This window comes from Passer domesticus, chromosome 9, assembly GCF_036417665.1.
Source record: "Passer domesticus isolate bPasDom1 chromosome 9, bPasDom1.hap1, whole genome shotgun sequence".
Classification (NCBI taxonomy): domain Eukaryota; kingdom Metazoa; phylum Chordata; class Aves; order Passeriformes; family Passeridae; genus Passer; species Passer domesticus.
The window spans coordinates 40,151,589-40,173,521 of NC_087482.1; positions in this window are offsets into that span (position 1 = coordinate 40,151,589).

A 21,933-nucleotide genomic window follows, 5' to 3' on the forward strand; every position below is an offset into this window, starting at 1 on the left:
AAAGTAGCAGCAACCACTGGTGAAAGATTATAAGTGAAAAATCAGGAAAAGTCCCTTTTATAGATTTGTACATCATTAGGGAGAAAAGGAAAATAAGATACCAAAGACTGCTGATAACTTAAAAACTGAAGATTCAATGTTTATTTTATCTGTGACTGTGACTCTAGAGTGCCATAAAGAAAAATCCTGCTGAGAATTCAAAATATGCCTTCTCAACAGAACAAAAAAACACAAAAATGCAAGACTGATGTAAAGTATTTGCAAGCAAAAAGACAAAATGCAAACCTCCCAAATCGGAAAGAACATTGGCCCCCCCGGAACCTCCTCCTGAGGAGCATTATTAGTTATAGCTCTCATGAAATCCTCACAATTTCCCAGTGTCTGTATGAATGCAAATAGGTCCAGAGGGTGCAGGAACAATCATCCCAGCCCCAGTGATGCCACTGCCTGCCAGGGTGCAGATGACATGTGCCTGCCATTCCCACTGCCTGCCTTGGGAAGGCTGGGATTGTATGGGAACAAGAATTCCCAGCATGGGCTCCACAGAGCAGCATCGAGGAGCTGCATCTTTCCTTTACTGCCCAGGACAAAGTACTCTTGGTAAAGCACAGCTGAAATGGGAGGAAGTTTCAATCAAAGCATGGGAAAGAAGAGCTGTGCTGTGCATTGAATGGAAAATGCAGGGGGAATAATGCTAAAGCAGCAGACACAAGAGGATGAATTCAACTCCTGCAGACAGAGTTTCACCAGGGAGATAAGGCAAAATGACTGAGGTTTAACTTGTTTGCAGCTAGAGAACTGTAACTCTAAAGCCTTTGCCAACATGGAATAAGTTTGAGTTTATTGAGCCTCCCACTAAAAAAAAAAAAAGAAAAAAAATCCAGACCAGAAAAAAGGAAAAATCAGGAAAGACCCAGGCACTCAAGCACAACTTCTCATGACAATGAATAGTGTTCAGCACAGAGGGTAAGTTGCCAAAGTAGGTTATCAAAACCAAAGGATACAGACAACTTTAAATGCACATCTGGACACTGTTATGACAGGAGCAGTTTGCAGCACACAGGGATCAAGTTTTAATGAAATATTCTTAACAAGAGAAACTTGCTATGCCTAGTCAGTAAAGGCCACAATTCCTTATTTTTGCAAGTAATACATCACTGAAGCCAAAAGCTCCCCTCTAGGAAACCCTGGGCTAAGGAGGTGCTGGCAGAGAATCAGGCAGGGACTGCCTGCTGCTGTTGCAAGCAAAGCCCTTTGGGAGAGTAAAGTATTTTTTCCCTTTATTCAAAAGGTATTTATTCACCCCAAGGGGTCTGTTTGTCTCAGACAAGGCGTTGGCACCAACTGAGCTTACAGGAAGGAGGCAGAGTAAAGGGCACCTATGCATTTCATTTCTGACACCAGCTCACCCACCAAGGGAAGGGGATTAAGTGAAGAGAGAAAGAGATCTTATCAGAAATGCAAGATGAAGGGAATTACTGATCAACACCAAGGCATCAGTGTGCAAGAGCACTTCCTACACCCAAGCAGTGTCCAGAGGCCCCAAAACATTTATCTGGCAGTCATATGCAAAGCTATCCCAGACCACTCATGGACCCAAGAGGACACTTGGTTTTATCCAAATGCAGGAGGAGATACATTCTGAACTCTCAGTACATAATGCATTCAGAGTTCTCAGGAGTTATGGGCCAGCTCCTCCCCTGGTTTTGTCTGTCCTGAGCAAGAGCTGCAGCTTCCACAAGCAAAGGCCAGCCCAAACCCACTGCTAGAGCACAGGTGCTGTGATTCAGGTCTCAGTTTCACAGGCACTCCCCACAGTGAGGGAGGGCAAGGCAGGGGGAACAGCCTGCCCAGTCCTTTCAGGAGGGTGCATAAAGGGTTGCAGCTTTTTCCAAGGATTTTTGCACTGTTTATAGGTTACTTCTGTCAAATTTTGCAGTAAAAAGCCACATGGCTCTTCCAGATCTTCCCACTAGTACCCACAGAGTATTTTGGGCATGATGGAGGCTGTCTTGAACCTATCAGGCAGCATAAGCATCCCCCTGCGCTTCTAGGTTTGTTTTTTTTTTTTCCTTAAATGAGCACTTGGGAAATAATTGTTGTGTGCTGAATAACATTATAAATCACACATTACTATTTCTCCCCAAGAACCACTATGAATCACAGCTCCCTCTTCCAGAGGGCAAAGAGCAGAGCAGCACTCCAAACCACACAAAATGACCACAGATCCCAATATACCTAAGAACTTCAGAGGAAAATTTACATGCACAGGAATATTTTTCTCTCAAGGCAGTAAAAAATCCATATGCCCTGTCTGTGGGTCTCCAAGAGAACAGGATGTATCAACAGCCAGACTATTCTTTGAGGGAAATTCTAGAGGGCATTTCTCATTACAGACACATTCCTGTAAATAAAACAGACTACTGTACAGCATCTCCATCCAGGGCCCGAGAGCCAGGACTGCTCAGGCTCAGAATGTGATTTAAGCCCTGGGAAGGGATCTGGAAAATGCCACTGCTGACAGCAGAGGGGAGGGAGGGGAGGCAGAGGAAGCTGATTTTAAATCACAGAGCAGACTATAGAAGTGAAGACTTCATCATGCTGTGACAGAAGAAAGTGAGGGGCACTGGTATTCCATCTTCATCATTGTTAAATCCTGGTTTACCTCTCAAACCTGTGCCTGCCCTGAGCAAACCTTGGCTCAGCTTCCTCTCTCTGCTGCACACATCAAAGTCTGGAGTCAGTTGTGGAGCAATCCTAGTCCTACTTATTGCACTTCTATTCAAGGTAACAATCTTTTCCCTCCACTTCAGGGCACCATTTCCCTTCCACAGACATCTTCTAGCTGGAAGGTGACCTCCTTAGGCTCAGCTGAAGTTAAAGGAGAACTTTAGCTTAGTAAAATTACCTTTAAGCCTTACCAGCCTTAAAAGTACAACATTACCTTGGTAAAATCACAGAATTTTATCCCTGTGGCTTTCAATAATCAGTCCAGAATATACTCTAGGCCCTAATGCTACCCTTCTTCATCCTGTTGAGCATCATTCTTCCTTTGCATTTGAAATCCTCCTTCCACCCAGGAATAGCAGAGGCAGAGAGGAATCCCCCCACTCTCAGCCATCTAAATGCAAGTCTTTAGTGTGAAATGGCAATCTGTCCCCCTGCTCCAGTCAGGCACTGCAGAGACAGAAATTTTCAGCTCATGGGTTTATAAAAGACTCACTATGGAAAAACCTCTTCCTTTCATTTCTTACAGAAGCTGCGAGCAGCTTCCCACTGCAGTATTGTAACACATAGTAAAGCATTCAAAAAATTATTTCCACATCTACTGAAGTTCAGCACGCCCTCTAATCTGCAGCCCTACAAACAAAAACGTAAATCATTTCCCCAGCATAAACCCCCAAAGGCTAAGTGACTCCAGTTTATTCCAGAAGAACAGTTTGTAAATTATCCAATTAGATCTGTACAAGTTTCACAGCAAAACCCTGAGTCATCTGTAAAGAAAATTCAGACCAGTGTCATCAAGAAAGTTACAAAAGTTTTTGAACAAGAGCATAATCACAGTACCAGGAAACAAATTCTTTGTTTGACTTACAACAGATTCTTTTTCACAAATTCCCATAAAGTGACCAATAGAATAGGTTTGACCTCAAAAATAGAGCTTTGGCATGCAGATGTTAGTTAATTAAAAGGGGGAAAAAAAGTCAAAAGAAGCACTGAGAACAGACATTCACAAAGCATTTGCAGCAGTATAAAAACCACATGGTGCCAAGCAAAAATATTATATAGGAGTGACACAAAAGCAGTGCACACACAAAAAAAAGAAAGCTTGGAAAATTCTGACACTACATTTCAAGCTGATACTACTCCACACATGTCAGGAAGTCTGTGCAGTGAAATGGCCATTTTAAAGCATCTTCCCAATACTTCCTCTAGGAACTCCTCAGACAGTGTTACTCAACCCTTTGCATTATTTGCTTCACTGACAGGAGCTTAGAAAGTGATCTTCCAGTAAGGATTGGCTTTTCATCTACAGCTGGGACAGATCAGAAGAAAACGTCAATCTTAGATGCTCCTGTTGTGCAAAGATTTAATAGCTTCCATTTGCAACATGATGATTGCTTAAATTAAAATGAAACTTAAAAAAAAAAAAGAGTGGTGTTGGAGGTTTCAGGTTGGGAATTTAAATACGTGGTTGCTGTGGGTATTTGCTTTCCTGAGAGGAGATTTACATAGCTAAGTTTGGCATGTCTGCAAAATGTTTGCTCCTCTCAAAGCAGGATTACCAGAAGAGCCTGCAGGATGCCCTACAGCAGCTCAGCATTCCTCCAGAGCAGGGAATTAGGCTCAGCCTAGCTTCTGCCTGAACAACCTAGGTCCAAAACAATGGTTTAAAGGCATGCCCTACAAGCCCTGTTGTGGTAAGCTGTGGGGCTTTGCCTCCCTGCTCAGCCCCAGTGTCTCACCTACTCCACCTTCAACATCTCAACCAGCAACCTTTTTCCTCTGCTGCTTTCTAGTTATTTTGCCATATTTAGGTAGTTCATCTAAAATTAAACATGAACTTTTTATTTCTGCAGTACCTACAACATTACTTAGGAGTTATTACATGCAGCACAGAAAAAAAAAAGTCTAAAATAACCTATGTAGAAATCTTGGATATGGTCTTCTATTTATTTATTTTCACTAGGAACTAACTAAAAATAAAAGTGCAGTGAATCTGCAATAAAGCAAATTTAAAATGCTCAACACAAGAGTAAATTTAGGTAATGCACTGCCATCAAGTATTTTTGGGGAGGTTGTATTTTTAAGTTTAAAACAACTTCAAGCATGGTTTAGCATTACAGTATTTCTAAAATAACAATATAAGATAAACTCTAACAGAAATATGTAAGGAATAAACACTGAGTTTTTATTTAATTACTCAGCATAACAGCTTCTTACTAAAATGCCTGCAGGTGCTCCCTACCAGCACCAGTCCATAGCCCCAGGTATTGAGGTGTCAAAACTCATTCAGACTCAGTTCTCTTCCCAGTTTGGATCCCATTTCTGGGTTCCAGATGTCTGCATGCTCTTTTTCCAAGGCATGTGTCCCCCACCACACCATCAGCCTCCCTGAGCTGGAAACCCTTTTCCTCACATGAGCATCCACATTTCTCTACAAGACAAATTCTGAAATTTGCTTCTACTTAATGCTCTGTTTTTGTCAATATTCCTTTTCTGTGTCTATTGACTGATAGTTGGGTTTGTTCCCTTTACAGTCGGGAATCAGTTTTTTGATACAGCCTCATTTATTAGGATTCCTGCAGACAGATTTGCAGAAAACATGTAGACTTGTAGATATTCAGCTGTACTGGAGTAGCCCCAACCTGTTCATGATTCAGCCACTCTTTCACAATTAGAAGTAAGACTTTGGTGAATGAAAAGTAAGAAAAGACCGTGTCCCTTCTCCTTCAAAGTACTAAGAATGCACAGGCATTAAAATAACTATATAACAGAAAAATTTCTAGCAGAAATAGTTTTTTCAAAGCCAGCAGGTGAATTCCTGAGACCAAGCAACTCAGATTCTCAAACCTGCTAAATAATTGCACCCCCACCTCCCCTATAAGTGTTCTATTAGCAACTTTTACACATCTTAGAGCCCTCACCCAGTTACACTAAAACACAGACACACATCACTGCAAGAGGACAAAAACCAGCACGGGCTGGGTACAATTACAGGGCGTTTCCCGAGAGCACAGTTCACCTCAGGATAAAGTGTTCAACCCAGCCTGCTTTGTGCTTAAGCCTTTTGAGACAGCCAAGGGAAAATTTCATCTCAGAAGAGCAGAGACTCTGCAGTCTTAATAAAAGGTGGCACAGAGATAATCACATACTGCAGACATCCCACAGTGATTTGGTGCAGTATCACAGCAAGGGCCCCCAGTCCATCCCAGCAATATTTTTAGAACTGTGTACTCTCAGACAGATCACAAATACCTGAAGATTTTTTTTTCAGATCAGTGGAAAAGGCTAGGCTTGTTTTCAGCTGCTCTACCTACCCTGCCACAGAATTCTGCCTGTGTTTTCTGTCCTTGGGGTATTTAGCAGTAACAAAGTCATTGAGACACCCTTCTGTTCAGCAGATAAAACAAGCTTTCCACCTGACTTCACTGATTATTACCTCGCCTTCCAAAGAGGACATGTCATCTGCATTCCCCAAGGAACAGAGCATGTATGAGGTACGTAATCCACATCTGCAGAAAGAGGTGTTGCAAATACCTTTCACTCAGTTCAAAAACTGAAGATGAGGCAGCTAATTGAACAGACAGCATTGTAACTGCTTAGGAACAGTTCTCCAGACCCGCCTCTTCCATGGCTAGCAGCACTCCAAATAAATGGAGGCCCTGCTCCTGACAGGGCTGGAACAGGAGTCAAGGATCAATAAACCTCAGTCTGGGATTTCATGGAAGATAATAGGCAGAGAAGAGCACAGCTTTGGCTGATAAGATCTTGCTATAAAGCCATACAGCAGAAAAAGTGTGAGAGATTCTAGTTACAGTAGAAGATACAGATTTCTTTGTGGGATCCTATGTAGTCATGAACATAGCATATCAGCTTAACCATGCTGTTAGAATGAGTATCCATAACAAAATAATCAAGAATTTACTTCAAAACCACTGTTTTGAAGGGAATATAGCAAAAAGTTTCCACTTTGAGGGAGAAACAAATGAATTAGAAGTAAAATATTTGCGTTGAAAGCTTTGGGTACAATATTACAACATAAATAAAAATATTTGAATTTTAGATTGCAAATATCCTGATTCTGGGGACAAAAAGAGACAAACTAATTTTCCAAGAACACCACAACTGATGGAGGAAGTCTCCATTGCAAAGAGTCATAAAAATTCAAAATGCACTCAGCAACAAGTGCCCAGCCATGCTCATTTCTACTTGTCATATATAGCCTGGATTTCACTGTGGTTCTCAAGTTTCTGGCAAGGTTTATACAAAACCTGAACCTCAAATGTAATGAAAGAAGACTGAAACGAGATCTGGCAACAACCTTTCAGGTTTTATTCAAATAGGGCTTTCATTATGGAGGAAAGTGGACCTGGACATCTGTCAGCACTTTAATATAGTGTCTTCAAGTGTGACCACATTGTTTAACTCCTTCAAATCAAATTGAAATGTTTATTTTCTAATATCACTCAAAAGATTTAATTTTTTTTTTCTGGACATAGATACCAAGGAACAAATTAATCAGAAACCATATTGAATCCTAAACAATTTGAGAGCAACTCTGTCTTGAAATTTTGGCTTCTTCTAAACAGAGAAATTGAGGTCTTTAACAGCTATTTCCTTACATGTCTTTCTCCTTTCTGTCCCTGTAGGCCTTTCCCAGGTCCAACTATTTATAAATTTGCCCTTTTTAAGCACTTTGAAGTTAGCCTCTTGCAATGTTTGGAACCAATGCAGTGGGACATTCCAGATTGAGCTGCAGCCATTGGCTTAATGTTGCAAAGGCTGATCTTGTGCCTTGCACAAGACAAGTTCCTAAACTGCAGAGAAGCCCAAAGGCTCTATGGACATTAGGAGAAAGCCTTCCAAAGCCTCCACTTACTGAAGGCAGGAGGAAATGTGTGCATGGAAGACTGGCAGGGGAGAAAATAGAGCCTGTAACCAACACTATTCTTTTTCCCATACTCCAACACAAAAATTTACCTAGAAACCAAGCAAGTATAACTAAATTTCACTTAATTTGTTGCTTAGAAGAGAGCAGAACTCTTCCTCATGGTAGATAATTCATACCACATCTTTCCACTGGTGGCATCTTAAGCCACCTCACCAGTACCTGCTCTTGGTGTCTTGCCTGAAACCTGAATATGTATCTCTAACATATCCCATCTAGGCTCTGCTCCTGAATTATAAACCTCCCTGGAGACACTCCCTGCACCTTTGGTGTTCACCCTCTAAAGTATCCTGTTCTTCAGCTCTCCTGATGGCTTCATGGCTGGCACGCCTTCAGTCTTGTGTGTGTTCTTGTTGAATTGGTCAGCTGTCCTGTATCTGAGGAGAGCCGTACATCAATTATTTGTTTCTTTTCTATAAAGTTATTACCCTATTATTCTCTGATACATTCTCCTTCTGGGCAAAAAAGGAAATTTGAAGGCCAACTCTCAATGAAGTTAATTTTCAACATCCATGGCACTTCTGTAATTGATAGCAGCTTTAATGAGAGCTCTTTTGCCAGGGAATGGGTTAGGAGATGCTCAGATTTCTTGATAATATACTTTATTAACATGACCAGGCAAATGAGGAATGGAGTCCTTTGTACTCATCTAATAAATCCTGGACATGAAAATTGTTTTTTTCCCCCCTAGCACTTGCTCTCATACATAGGTTTTGGATAAACTACCCTTGCAAACCCGGATAGTAGTGAACATCTCTGAATGAAGCAGATGCCCCCTCTTCTCTCTGCTGCAAAAATGGCCTTGATCCTCTGGGCATGGCCCATTCCAGAGTGATGCAGAAGGAGCAGCAATGCCAGGAAACCCTTCCTTTGCACAGAACTGAGCTGTTTCACACCCTGCAGCTGTCCTGGGCCTGGTCTCCTTTCCTCCCACCCACAGGGGCTGTGATAATGGCAGATGGGGGAAGGCCCTATTAGCACCACCTGGCAGGCTCAAATGATACTGTTTCCATGGTTATTCATCACCATGGCTTTTTGTATGAAATATTTTGTTTTCTCACACTGACACCTCAGGGGGACACTCCAGCCAGTAGTGTTCCCTCCAACTTTCCATCATCCAAGCCAGTTACCTAAGGCCTCACCTGAATTTTCTTTGTAAAACAAGCCTCATATTGGATTAGATCAACAAATCCAAGGGGTGACACAGCTCCTCAGCTGTGATTCAGCTAAGATTCAGCTCATTGATATGAACTAGTAAGAGCCTGGTATCATCAGGCTCTGAACTAGGCCTTCAGATGAGCCAAACCTTTCATGACGCTCAAAACAACTAGATCCACCACTCATTTGTCATCCTGTGCTAAATTTTCCAAACTATTAGCATTTTGTCCAGTATGAATGCTTCTGAAGCATGAAGAGCTTGTTCAGCTGTTGAGGAACCAGCCTAGGACATGGGTGATTTCAGAGGAGTCAGTCCAGAGTGTAGTACTTTGATTTAATGGGAAGATGCAATGGTCCTAAGGGTTTCCTCATCCCACACTCCAGAAAATAATGACTAGTCACATCCTCCAACTAGAGCACATCAACACAGGACAGCTGCTGTTTTGAAGAAGAGCAGGAGAGCACTTTGGCAAGAATCTACAGCTGATTCCTTTCAAAGATGAAATCAGAGCAACTGAGCACAAACTTTCATTTTTGTGCTGTCATTTCTAGCCATGGTTGTGTTTCTTGTCACATGGCTCACTTTGAGCAGATTGTATTTGTAACCTGGTCAGGTCAGAGCCTCCCCAGAGCAATCCAGGCTGACCTCCAAGTGCCATTCTGGGAGATGTGCAAAGTTGTGTGACTGATGACACTTCAGCACATTTTATTGTCTGAAGAGCCCTACTTGGTGCATGTGCTTCAGATATACAACATATAAACTCTTGTCTGACTCCTGTCTTCTGTAGTAGTTTTGTTCCTTAATTAACTGTAAAGACTGACACTCAGTGGTCTTTACCAACAGTAGCATCAGGGAAGAAAGTCATCCCTAGAGCCAACAACACAGCAGAAAATTTGCAATATTTATTCCAAGCAAAAAGAAGATTACTGCCCAGCCAGGGAATGAAAGCCTTGAGCTCTTGCCCTCTAATGAGTGTTCTGCATCTGTATATGGCTTATTGGAAATATTTAAGAAATTATTATAGAATGTCATGTTACTCTCAGATTTATGCATTTCATTATTCTTCATTCAGTCTGACAAACAGCTTTAGTTTCCATTGCACAAAGTCTATAAATATAAGTCATTATAACCAGAAAAATATACTATTTTCTACATGCTTGCTTCTTCACAGAAAAAAAAAAGTGGTTCTGGTGTCCAGCACTATGCCCAGACTGCTCTACACTGTAACTATCAAACCTGCAAACTGACAGTGGCACTACATTGCACTGCTCAGTGCTTTCCTTTTAATGTACCAATATGTCACACTTGAAATATTTTTTTGAGCAGTTCAAGAGAGTACTTTTAATGGAGATGTTAATCACAGGCAGCATTTTTCACTGATTGATGAAATAGCAAGACAATTTTGTGTTCTTCACTTAATTATCTGAAAGTCTCCTAAAGCAATTCTTGCATCATGAGACACACTTGGTATCACTACCTTATCTCTACAAATCAACAGGAAAAATGTTACTGCATCCACTCTCTGAGGAAGAAAAAAGCCAGACTCAAGTGTGCTCTCTGCTCTAAAAAATGAAGTGGAACCAGCAGAGCTGAGAGACTGGCAGGGCAGATGTTTCTCAGCATTGTTAGTGCAGCCAATAGGCTGCAGATTTCCCAGCGATCCTGGTCCTTCAGCTGCTTTCAGCAGCTTCACACTCACATTCCATTAAAGGGGGACAGTTAATTCTGTGAACTGTGTTGCTCTGAGCATCGCAGAAAACATAAAACCAACAGAAACACAACCAGCTTCTAACTGAAGCCTTTCTCTTCATGGATATAACAACTTTTACCAGTGACAGAAATTCTGCATTGAGTAATGGCAGATTCTTGCTCTGCTGAAACCTCCTGCAAAACCATGCAGCAAAGCCAAAGCTGATGTTAGTCACATCTTTGCAGGAATCACTAGAGCTGAACAGGAGTATAAAGCAAGGTAGAATTTGTTTAGATACAAACACATTTTCTTATTACACAGACAAATCCTGCTTAAATTTTTATCGGTACAACCCAGCAAATGTAACCACAGAAGCACATGGCTCTGGTGGCACACATAATGAGATTTATTCAGAAAGCTGCCCATAACTGAACAGGCTTGTCACGAGAGGCACAAACTCTACATACTCAAGACCTACAGTATGTGTAACATTACACCCCGATTTGTTTTCTGAGCAGAGACGTATTCTCCATGGGATAATCCAGTCCTGCAATTTAATTCCCTTAAAAACATATGCAAGGCACATTTAGGAGGATTTCAACTCCCTGTGCAATAACAAGGATCATATCCCTTTTTCAACCGGAGTATAGCATGCACACATGCTACTAAAGTTTTACCATTAAATTACTTGCACCACATCTAATGACTCTATCTAAAAAGCCATTCCTAGAGGCTCCAAAAAAAAAATCTCTGTAGTACTCACAGGCCAGGAAGCATCCCAGATGAAAGGTTATTCTGCTGCAGCAGTGTTAGAGCTGTTGACTATTTTGTACCACACTCTCCTGGGATGAATCCTGTCTAGGAAAAGCAAGCACTTATCACCAATCCAGTTGGCTTTACTTCATTACTTGGAAAAACAGGTTCTCTGGTAGCAAACTGTCCTTATCTGTGCAGACTGTTAAGGGTGAAGAACCATTCACTTCTTGCAACATAGCTGGATATGTCTGTTCAGAAGTATAAACCAACTTCAGGAGCCCAGTAAGAGCTTGTAGGAGGACCCAGAGTCTCTCAGAGTTTGCTGGAGTGACAGCAGATTTCCCTCTCCCCCAGTGGCTGGCTGTTCTGCCTCTACTTCTAATGCAACACATTGAAAAGGAGAGAACTAGAGCAGAACCCAGCTTCAGACACCTCACAGCAGCCAAGAATGCTACAACTTCTTTTAAATCTAAGAACTCCTCTAACCCTTTTTATCTCAGTAACACCAAGAGCCACAGATATTTATTTTAAGAATTGTCTTCTAAAGCTCCTGCTTAAATAAAAAGGGGTAAGAGCAAAGAAGCCAACATATTATGGTGTCTAAACACTGAATCCCTAAAATGTATCCTATCAAGTATAGTCCTAGGTAGAGTTACACACATTGTCTTCACCAAATCAACATGGCATGATTTAAAGGAGGCATTACAATTTCATCACAATTTATCATCCCATTTATCATCCCAAAGGCAGATTGGAAAATAGAACTGCAAGAGCAACTCTGGGGCAGCGAGAGCCTTAGCCCAGTTGGAAAGACTATGTTTTTTGGCTCTGTCTGGAAGATCTTTATTTGGGATATCTGCCTTGAAGAACAATTCCTTATCAATCTAAAACCAATGGTAGAAAGATAGAGGGGACAGTCACAATGAGTGGCACTTCTCTCACAGCTTATCCAGAGTTCTTTTAGGCAGAAGAAGAAAACCAGAATGAGTTTCTGGAATGATTTTGCCCTTAAGTCAACCAGGCCCTCCTCCCCAACAGGTGTAGATGAATAGAAAAGCAGTAGCATTTAGAGTCAGGGTTATGCATTTCACAAACGGCTTCCTGCTTCCATGAAACTTTAGCTGATACCTTGTGGAGAGAGAACACAGGACCCTGGCAAGAAACTGATTGCAGAGCCACTTCCTTACAACCTCTGCCCTTTCTTAGTCTTTCAGCCAATGTAATTATGACCTCCAGTGCAAGCCTCAGGAGGAAAGCCACAAACCAGAGGGGGAATGAACTAGCACCATTTTATAGCCAAGGTCACACAAAAAAGAAAAATGCCCATAAAGATTAAAAGTGGTAACAAAAACCAATGTTTGGGTCAATGTGTCCTTTTTGCAAATAATCTGTGCTCCAGCATGTCCTGTAATATAGTTTGGATTCCTGGACATGACTGCAAACAGAAACAGCCATGAACTGTCCTCCAAGCAGTCATGACATATCTCCTGATGTTCCAGAGATATTGCGTAGAACCAAAGACAGGAAAATGGAATTAATACCAAAACCCACCCCTAGCATCATTTGTTTTTCCACAAGTATGTTAAGAACATGAAATAGGAAACTCTTCAACAAAATTAATCTTTGTCTTTCTATGGTGAAAGCAAAAAAAAGCCCCAAAACTGAAACAGGATGAAGTTCACACAAGGAAGATTCCCTGAGCTGGAATCAATGAAAAGATACAACTAATAAGCTGCTTTTTACAGTCCTCACCATTGGTTCAAAGTGTAAGTTACCTTTGTAACATGTCCATCTTAATACCAGGAGGAGAGCACAAAAGCAGGAGGAGAGAGTTCTCCCAGGGCATGGTGTCACAGGAGCCCTGCACTAAAGTGCACTCTCTAAAGTCAGTTGTGGCTGGTAGAAAAAAAAACAAACCTATCTCACATGGCTCACAGCTCATGGATTTTACCAAGGAGCTCTCACAGCCAAGGGCCTGATGAGCAGATGGCTCAGTGTATATCAGACCTGCAGCTGAGCAGCCCACAGTAGCTTTCAGTCCTGGTGTGATCCCTGCACATGGAAAAAATCACCCCTTGTTCCAGCCTGTTTGTTTCAGATCACTTTCACAGTCAAAGTGAAGCTGATCTCAAAGCAAATCAGCCATTTCTGTCTAAAGCCAGGAATCCTTTAAAAACCCAGACCTGTGTTTTCTTCATAAAACAGATCTCTCTCATATTCAGCAACAGCCCATACAAAGAACTGGCAGCCCAAAAACAGAGGGAAGGGAGCAGAAATTACATTTACAAAGCAGGAAGCAGAGGTTTCTGCAAGGGTTCTGCTCAGCCACAGGAGTGCCTCAGGGAGGATTACACAAGAAATAAACTCTCTGCTCAAAGTATGTAAACTGATAAAACAGCCTTGCTTTGATGCTTGCTCTGCAAGAAGCATTTCAGCTGAATCAGTAACACTGCTTGTTCTTCACTGCAGTGACACTGCAGCAGCTGCAGAAATATATTCACATTTTAAATGTGCACCATTTATTCCAGGAAGTGCAAAGTTTGATCTCTGAGGGAACATTGCTGCAACCACTCAGGCTTTGTCATGGGACTGATGATAGAGATTCAGCCTTCTGTAAAAAATGGTATGCTGGATTTATGTGCATATTGCATTTCTCCTGTAAGAAATGCCTGACTTTTTATGGAAACCACAGAGATCCAGGTGGAGAAATATTCAGGATATGACAACCACCTATTGCAGATTAGATCAGAAAGGGAAGCAGCAGCAGAACTTAATATATGGAGAAAGAGTCAAGTTTAGTTTATAGTCTTTTCAGAGCAGCCAAAAAATAACAATTAATTTTAAAGTCCTAGTGCATCATTGGCACTCTTGCAATGCCAAAGCTTTTAAATTTGGCTAAATGAAACCTATAGGGAATGTAGAGCTGTGGATGAATGTCAAAACAGGGAGGATAGGCAAGCAGAGGACATACTGCATCTTTGAGTAAACCTGGGTTCTGTTATGCTCATCTCCCATCTAGCACTTTTTAAATGAAATACAAGTCCTTTGCTTTGTCCCAGGTTTAGTATATCAGCAGTTATCCCAGAGGAAGGGCAAGCAAAATCTGTTTTTATAATAGAGGCTTTCATGAAAAAAAAAAAAATCAACAGTTTTATTTTAAGACAAGAGAGATCTCAAAACCTCTATCACACTCAGTATTTGGATTTGTTCAATCTCAAAAGGGCTGTTGTCAATTACCACAGTGTATATCCAGGCAGAAAATACCTCACTTGCTTTTCCTTTGGGCCTTCTGTGTTTTCCCTTTTCTGCCTCACTACTCCATCACTCTCCTGTCCTCATGCTCCTTTTGCTAGAGGCTGCAAGACCCCTTTTGGCACTTGTAAACTGAGGTGACAGCACCCTGTGATGAACCAGCCCTGCTGTACCCACAGCTCCACTGGGGCAGCCAGCACATCCCACTGCCACACCCTCAGTGACCCCAGTCCTGAGGGCTCCTCCTTCAGCTGGATCCCCCCAAAATGCTGCCACAGTCTCCATGGCACCATGGAAAAGACACTTATTTTTTAAATCCCTAAGAGGTGCAAGTATTTAGGTGGCTCCTAAAACTAAGCCAGCCTCCTCTGGCTCAGGTGCTCTGAGCCTACCACATTATCCATTTCCCTCTCCATATCTGAAAGAGTTTTGCAAAAATTTCTCTGCCAATGGACCTGATGTGATTCACAAGCAGCATCAAGAGATGTCAGCTGAAAGGAAACTTCCTTCAAGGACTGAGGGCAGTAGCAAAGCTCTCAGTGTAAGCTCCTATTTCCTTATGTGTAAAAAAAACCATGCCAGAGTGCACAGCATTCACATTTTGACTTTTGTAGAGGTGTTTCACATTACTATAAGCTTACAAAGTCATTGGAAAGAAGATAAAGGTATGGCCCTGCGACATTGTGCAATGCTCTATTTGGGGAGCAGTACATGAAAGAAATTTTAGTTACACCATATTTCAGTTGTTTTCACTTGAAGTTCTCCATTACTTTTGTCTGGGAAAAATAGCAAGAAATTTTTTTAAAGTTCTGATTGCTGTTGAAATATTTAAAAAGTTCCGATTGCTGCTGCTAATATACAGAGTCAAATTTCAAATATGTTTTCCTTCTCCTTACTCCATTATCATCAGTGTTCCCAACAGGTTGAGGTAGCAACAACAGTCTGTCTCTCTCTCCCCATAGTTTTGACCTTTGTGTTTTGTAAGGCAACAGCTACAAACCCCACTTTCACCAACCAATCCCTTACTAGTGATGACACAGGCTTCAAAAACACATGTTCTCTTCCTTCACACTGGTAGGAAAGAACTGCTGTAGTGATGACTCCAGTCACTGCACAGTTACCTTTCTAATCCCATACAAATTGTTCAGGATGGCTTTTTCATGGCAAGAGGTGGCAGCTTCTCCCTGTTCCATTTGGGCCTCTCTGCCTTGGGTCTCTCGTTGCTCCAGCACATGGAAATAAGTCACAGCATTATGTGAGCTGTCAAAAGAAGAGGCACTGCTCAGCAGTCTGATGCTGCCCAGTAAGTGCAGAGTCATGGGCTCTCTCCAAAAAGTTCTGCCAATTTTCATTACGCAGGAATTGGGTAAGTAAACGTGTAAGAGCTCAGCAAGTCATCAAAAGGACGTGGTCAAACTGGAACTGTGCTGTTGAATCTGGAGGAGACCTTTTTTTGCCCTGTCAGTGAAGCAAGGGTCACCTCCCTTGGGGTAGGAGGGGACAAGTGCTGCCAAGACATCCATGGGAATTGCATCAGTTGGACGGGTGTACAGCACAGGGAACAGACTCTGAACATCAGTTCTGCATTTCCCTTCTGTGGTTAAGTAATACGGTTACTGCTTACGTTTTAGGGGTTTTTCCCAAAAGTTTTTCAATGCATTTGTCACTGCTGTTAAATAATATTATTTAAAGGTCAGTTAGATAACACATTTTCTGATGTCATTCATATCCAATTTGTCTCTCTAATTCAAGTAGGGATAAGGGTCCACTCCATTCAAACAACCAAAAGCCCATCCCAGCTGTAAAGGATTTGCAGCCTGCACAGAGGTAATGGGGTGGTTACGTCCCTTTCATACACAAAATACTCTTCCCTCTTTTGATGCACTGCCTCCCTACAGGACACACCGGCCCCTCTCCTCCAAGAATCCACAGTTAGATTCCCAAAAAGCGGGTCACTACAGTGTACAGGGTCCTACACCAGCTGCACCTGTTCCTTACAACTTGTCTTTTTATTGTATTGCAGGTCAGCTCCTGAACTCACATTTAAGATAAAAAAACAGGGAACCTAAACTACCACCATGCTTCCCAAATACCCACACCTCCTTCTACACCAGGAAAGGAACAGGCAGCTGCTGGGAAGGAAGTGTTTCAAAGGAAATGTGTTCAGAGTTGCACTGCTGTTACACAGGAGGTGCAGCAGCATCTCCAGTGCTAATTAAAAAGTAGGGTTACATATACGAGAACACTTTGTACATTAAAATCTCTCCAGCTCTGACAAGATTTTCATGCTGTCACTCCTGCATACACAACTCAAATGCAGCAGCCTTGCAGGAGAGAGGAAGTCCATGCACTTGGAAGTTGCACTCATCTCCACAGAACAGCTTAGGACAGAGGAGAAAGTGGCATCCTGCCTTACACAGCTGCCTCCTGATGGTCACAGCAGTTTCCTCTGCTGTTAATACGTTCATGCAAGGAGCAGAAGAAATACATTACCCTTTGCTGAAAGGGTTCTCCAGCAAACTGCTGCTATTTTGAATGGCACAGACCTCAGAAGGATTCCGGGAATTTGGAAGCTCAAGAGAATTTGCTTTCTACACATTGCTGGTACAGCCAGTGCAGCCTTCCAAGTCCCATAACAACCCATCCTCCCCAGATAATCTGTTTTCCCAAACATCCAGCCATCTCAAGGCCCTGCTTGGATCTCTGTGAATGTTTATGACACTGCTATGTCGCTCCTCCGTGATGCTGCCCAAGTGCTTTCCTAATGCCTGATTCCTGAAAAAACATGGCTGTTTATAAAAGCTTTAAATGATGCACACAGTGACGGGACACAGCAGATTCAGCACACTGTGTCCAAAGCTCTGCTCTTAAAAATAGCCTGGACTGCATCACTGCATTTTTCCCAATCTAGAGAATTCATGTGCTCTCCCTAGTACTACTAGTAAATAATTAACTGTTTAATATAATGAGTGTCAGAATAATTTAATGTTTAATCTGTCTAGAGTTTTTTGTTGTAGTTTTCAGCTCTTTGCTGCCTCATACCAGCCACTTCTTTATAACAGACTACTAACAGAAGAGTTAAAGGAAAATACTGACTTTCCAGACACCTTTCTGGGTCTTTGCATGTTTAGCAGTGACCTCTTCCCACTACTATTTAGAGCTGTGTAACAGCTTCAGTGAACTTCAGACCAGCATATCCATGTATTCTCTGACCCCAAGCATCTTTAGGGAGCACCACTTGGGGGTAATCCACCAGTTCTTGCTTCTCTCACCAGGTACTGCTCTGTCTTTATACTGCAAGAAAAAAAAAATCAAACACACTCTTTCTGCCTCTTCAGAAACACCATGTAGCAATGGTTTGTTTTTCTGGACCATATGGAATGCCTTTCCTTATTTATGTATTTCAGAATGACCTCTTCACAATAGCTGTTCCATGGTTACACTCTTAACACTGCAGCCATGTAATTTCATTTTTAGGTTTGTAGTAAACCAGCACTGACATAGAAAGAACACAGTTGCTGAACTGCTGCCATTTATGCAGTGCTGCCTTTCCATAAAGGGTGAGAGCCTGGTTATCATCACAATTATTCATCAAATCCAGAACACAGCTACAGGTGAACAGTAATTAATCCAGAACAGTATGGTATTTAAAAACTGACATCTGTGGGGCCAGACCCATGTCCTAGCACTCTAATCTTCAGCACACCAGAGTCACTGGAAGTGCTGGAGGATTCAAGAGATTTTGAATCACACCTGAACGCTGCAGTGAGTGCAAGTCCTAGGGAGCTGCTGGAAATGGAGGCCATTAACAACACACAGTGCATTATCACAATGAACCATCAATCTGCAAGTTGCTACAGCATGTGTCACGAGAAAACTTAGTTCTGTATCCCCCAAAGAGGTTCAGAAAATTGGTGCAAAACAGAGCTGTCACACCTCCTTTATTATTAGCCCTAATAATCCTTCAGGGAGAAGAGAACATTTATCCCCTTGATAGTTCCATATGAAAATATACATTTAAACCAAGTTGCAACAGGGTTCAATCCATTGTCAATATTTTGGACAGATGAGAGAAAGATTTGTGTTGTGGACTAGTTACTGGCAAACACACATCATAGGTTGTTTATTTCCTAACTCTGAGGCACCTTCCATCTTTTTCTGATACCTTCATCTTTACCTCTGGTATTGATACCCCACATTTAAACAAGCTGCATCTTGGACTGACCTGGTAGAGCCATTCCTTATCCTTATCGTCCTTATTCCCTTTCTAAGCCTAGCAGCTCTTCTATAGCCTTTCCATGGAAAAATCTTCAGAAAAGGGAAGTTTTTTGACCTTCAGCTCCTGCCAGGGCTGCTTGTGGTGCAGGAGGTGGGGTGACCTGTGAGAGATACCCTTAAAAGCAACATTAGACTCCCTAAGATTGGCAGAATTGCTCTTATAGTGTTCAAACCTACAACAGCGGGAGAGGCCTGCAAAGCATCAATCCTTCCTTCTGGCTCAGGAACCTGAGGTAGGGGAGATGAAGAGTTTAGTGAAAAGCTGCGATTTAGAGGAACATTAACCTTGAGTGCTACACATCAAAGCACAATCAGCAATGAGCATCACAGATTATAAGGGATCCCTTACATCTCATGGCAAGGAAAGAAAATTGACAGTGAATGAAACAGGTCTACTAATCCAGGACAGCAACCAGATATCCTGCTCCTAATCTAGAGTCTCTCCTTGAACAATTTTGTGATGCACTATCCTATCCCCCATACATTTTGTTTCTTAACTGAATGAGGACGACCAGTGCAAACAAAACCCCAATATTTGCACCTTCTGTTCCTTCACCCACTTCCTCTATCCTTTGCCAGAAGGATCAGTTTCATGCATCCAGAAAGCCCCATAAAGCTGCCCTGCCTAAATGGCCAAAGAGCTCTCACACACCTTTGTGCATTCTGGTGGGTAAAGCATCCTGGTACAGGTGGGGAAAGGGATGCAGATGGGTTAGCAGAGCTGCAAGGCTCCACCCAGCACTCTCAGACAGGACTTCTAGCCCAGGCTTTGCTGATATTTTTGGGAATGTGACCCACCTTCATGAGACAAAAGGAACATAAAGTCTTAGAGCAGCCTCTGTCAGCGGAAAGAAGGAAGGTGTGGAAGCAGCACAGCCCCAGAGCTGAGCCAGTCCCTGATGTGAGACACGTACTCTAGGCCAGCTGATGGACTCTGCAGTTTCTGTCTGCATGTGTGCAGACACAGAAGGAAAGCCATATTTACAGACACTTTAATTTTCTTAAAAGGCTGCTTTGCAGTCAACTACTTCAGTAAAGTAATTAGCTGGAGATTTGCAGAAAAGGCCAGCTCCCCTGAGTGTTTATCTAGTGACTACTTCATGCCTGTGAAAATTTCATATCTCTCCTCAGTGCCTGCAAAACACAATTCTGTGTTAGAGTCTTAGACAGGAGCAATTACCCTTGCTTTGACAGTAATACAGCTCTTACAGAAACCTTTGTCTCCTCAATCCAGTTTCCTCCCATGGAGCTATTTCTTTAATACCAGTCTCTGCACAATACTTCCAGAACTTGTGCTACTATAAAAACCTTACTTCAAACCAGCTGACTCTTACTTTCCTCTCCCTAAAAAAAATTACTTTCTGATATCTGGGGCTTATAATAGATGGGATACATGCCAGGGTGAACAATAGGAGGAAATGAAAGATGAAATTATTAGGCAGGAGTTAAACAGGAGATGAAATAACTCTGAAGTGTTTTGGATAGAAGAGAGCCTTTATTTTTGAAAAAAGCAGGATTCTGATTCTGGGTGGGGAAAACTCTTGCACATGAAGAAACATTTGCTATCCCCTTCCAACCCTTGCTTCATCCCACCATATTTTAAGGATAATTTCTATTCTTGCACACCCACTACATTGTTTTTATATTGCCTATGATCCAGCAGGGTCCATTATAACAATGCTAGTTAACAGGAGAGAGAAACCATGCTTGATAAGGGAAGGCATAGTTTTTGGAACACAACCCAAAGATGAGAAGCACAAACTTCCCTGGTTTAATCCCAGACTAAGCTCCACACAATTCAAGCTGGTCAGGTACAAAGGAAGGGCTGCACAAGCAGCAGCCTCCACTCACCATCCTGCTGAGAAGATGATGCTGGCAGTGCCACACATGTCCTCGCCTCATACCCAACTTCCTCAGAGTGAGGGAATTGCACCCACCTCCCTTTTTTCTTGTTCTATTTAAAGCCTACTGATCAGGCTGGGCAGAACAGGTGCTCACTGGGCACTCAGGAGAATCTCCTGTGGCCCCTTTTCTCATCAGCACCTGATGGCTTTGGGAGAGGAATTAAGCAGCTTGTCTTCAGCTGAGGAACCAAGTCGACTCAGGCTGCAAAACCACACATTTTCAGAGCAAACTAAGACAAAAACCACAGTAGTCTGCCCAGGGAAGTGATGGAGTCATCATGCCTGCAGGGATTTAAAGGATATGTAGATGTGGCACCTGGGGACATGGTTTAGTGGTGGCTTGGCAGTACTGGGTTAATGGTTGGGCTTGATAATCTTGGGGATCTTGTCCCACCTAAATGATTTTGTCCATGCCAAAAGCTTTCACAGACATTTAGTGTGAGCAACTGCCTCAAAATGAGGCCCAGAAATGGGCCTTTTTTGGTCAGGTGAATATGAATTATGTGTTCATTAAAATATGAACACAACCCTAGCCCTATATATATTGCACATTAGGTGCAAAACTTGTAATTTTTTTCGCTGAAACTTCAGGTCAGAATGAAGCATTTCTCAAACAGCCAGCATATCAGCTATTTTACTTCCTATGCTATTTTTCATACTATGCTATTGATTTTGTTCGGACACTGCAGATTTTTTTTTGTGCACTGAATTTTTAAGGCTTTTTTTCCCTTCTTTAGTAATGATGTTTTCTAAAGTTTGGCTGTAGAACCAGTTGCACAGAAGTTGCCTTAGAACAAGTGGTAGTGAGAGTGACCTTCACTTGACATGGAAACCAAAAAGCATTTCCTCTACAACCTGCTAGAAAAATAATAAGATATGGCTGTTATTGTTAATCTTCTTGGCATGATTGCTGAATGATGAAGGCCATTCAAAAATTTGAAGTTATTGTTCTTTTGCTGAAAGGTGGAGTTCCAAGAAAATGTATATTATTCAATGTTTAAAAGTTAAAAATTATCCCAAACAGAAACTTTTATCTATGCTGAGAGATTGGAATTGTGGCTAACAAGGTGTGCCCTGTTACTGAGTTGTGGGTGTGCAGCTACTGCATTAAAAGTGGCTCAGCCATTTGGGGACATTTAGCATCAGCCCTGCCCTTTCTATGAGCTTATAAATCATAATCACTTTTCAGTAACCACCTTATCATTCTTCTGGGGAGATTTTA